We start from the raw sequence: 2668 nt of genomic DNA on the forward strand, positions 1-2668 counted from the left end.
ACGTGCCCTGGTTGAGGCGGTTTGGCCCACGGGCTAGGTCGGCCGACCAGGTAGGTCGGTCGGCCTGCCCGGGCCACAAACCGCCACCAACTTCTTTTGGTAGGCTGTCTTGGGCCTCCTTGTCTGATCCACGTTGGGGTTGGCCTGTCTTGACTTGTTTGAATTCGGTTCTTACATCACTTTTGGTCCATCTGAGCCTGAATCGGTGCTCTGATAATTTCTATGATTTTATGTCGGCCAAAAGTGTGCTTGTAACCTACATATTAGCTTGAAAACACAACTTGTATATTCTAAAAGGTAAAGTGTGGTTTAGGGACTTTATTAGATAAGGATGCATGTAAGAAATGCAAACTCTTATGATTTTCTGATCAAGTTGACGCCTACAAATGGTCGTTAGTGAGCGTCAATAGACACTGCTTTTGGGCACACATTGCAATATCTACACCGATCACAAGAGCCTCAAATATATCTTCACTCAAGCTGACTTAAATATGAGACAAAGAAGATGGCTAGAGTTAATCAAAGATTATGATCTTGAGGTACACTATCAGCCTGGTAAGGCTAATGTAGTAGCGGATGCACTGAGTCGCAAAGCTCATTGCCATTGCCTATCCGTGGAGTCTTATAATGAAACACTATGCCATGAGATGAGGAAGCTCAATCTAAAGATGATTCCTCAAGGCACCTTGAATCACATCTCAGTCTTCATGACCAAATCATCATGGCACAATTACATGATAAAGGCATTAGGATCATCAAACAAAAACTCTCTCAAGGGGAAGAAAAGTATAAATGCTTTCGTCAGGACCATAAGGGAGTTCTCTGGTTTGAAGCTCGCCTAGTTGGTCCAAAGAATCATGAGTTCCGAAAACAAATTCTTGATGAGGCACATCTTTTAAAATTCTCAATTCGCCTAGGTAGTAGCAAGATGTATAAAGGCCTAAAACAAAACTTCTGGTGGACTAGAATGAAAAGGGAGATCGCTAAATATATCTCTGAATGTGACACTTGTCAGAGGGTAAAGGCTAGCCGCTTGAAAGTAGCCGGTGCTCTCCAACCTTTGCCTATACCATCTTGGAAGTGGGAGGATATAAGCATGGACTTTATTGTTGGCTTACCCAACACCTCTCAAAGGCATGATTCAATCTAGCTCATTGTTGACAGGCTCACCAAGACGGCTCACTTCATTCCAGTGCACACCACTTATACTGCCAAGAAAAATGCAGAAATCTACTTTGATCGCATTGTTTGTTTGCATGGTGTACCTAAACAATTATTTCCGATCGTGGTACGCAATTTGTGGCACACTTTTGGGAACAATTGCAAGAATTCCTTGGCACCAAATTGATCTGAAGTTCAGCGTACCATCCTCAGACCGATGGGCAAACTGAAAGGGTAAACCAAATCTTAGAAGACATATTGGGAGCTTGTGTCATTCACTATGACAAGAATTGGGACAAATGTCTAGCCCTAGCAGAGTTCTCCTACAATAACAGCTACCAAGCGAGTCTGAAAATGTCACCTTTTGAGGCCTTGTATGGTCGAAGGTGTCGTACTCCTTTGAGCTTGTCACAAATCGGAGAACGAGTGGTATTCGGACCCGATCTTGTAACGGAGGCAGAAGAAAAATTGAGGGTCATTCAAGCGAATCTTAAAGCGGCACAATCTAGGCAAAAGAGCTATTTTGACAAAAGAAGAAAGCCCTTGCAACTCGAAGTTGGTGATCACGTTTACCTATGGGTTTCACCAACTAAGGGTTTGCAACAATTTAGAGTAAAAGGAAAACTAGCTCCCCGGTATGTTGGTCCCTATGAAATCATCGAAACTTGTGGACCCGTGGCCTATAGAGTGCGACTTCCTCCGTGTAGCGAAAATGGCCTCTCATGCCATATTTCAATATAATGTTTTGGTGATTGATATAGACAACACAACACTTGGACTAATATGATTGTTAAGAAAACTATTCTCAGGCTTTTAGGTTCAAGTGATGACAAAGAGAAAATAGGCGCAGCTAGGCCCGAAGGGCCGCCCCTACGGGGGTTCCGCTACCCGGTTAGCGGACGGGGGTCGAGGGGGAGCCGCATATACACCAAGCCCACCCACAAGAACAAGCAAAAGAGCAACCACTACATACTTGAAAAGAAGAAGAATGGCAAGGTGGTGGCTCATGTCATGGGGTGGAGAACATATGGATGGAACCGACCTATTTGGGTGCCCAAGGATATTATTCATACCATGGATGGCTCTCAAAAGGTTTGGGTTCCTAAGACTTAGGCACCAAACAAGTGCATCGGGGGATTTAGATGCTTAGCTTACAAGTTAAAGTGAAGGTTCAAGCAAAAACAAGCCAAGCTCACAACTTGGACATTTATTGCCCAAGTCCCCCATAAGGTAAATGGTAGCTAGTTTTCAATTCAAGCATCATGTAGCTCCATTGCTTTCGCTAGGATGTTTGCTTGTTTTGCATCTCCTAGTGTTATATATGGTGGGTTGCTTGTGCCATGACTCTAACCCATGAGCAACCTACATGGTTTGATAAGTGTGTAGAAAGCTACACAAGGTTACCTTTCATGGTACATGGACTTCACGAGGTATGTATTTCATATGTGTACCATGGACACAAACTATAGGGTAAACTTCCCATTGTTGTCAAAATCAATGTGCATAC

The sequence above is a fragment of the Panicum virgatum genome, chromosome 1N, assembly GCF_016808335.1.
Source record: "Panicum virgatum strain AP13 chromosome 1N, P.virgatum_v5, whole genome shotgun sequence".
Taxonomy (NCBI): Eukaryota; Viridiplantae; Streptophyta; class Magnoliopsida; order Poales; family Poaceae; genus Panicum; species Panicum virgatum.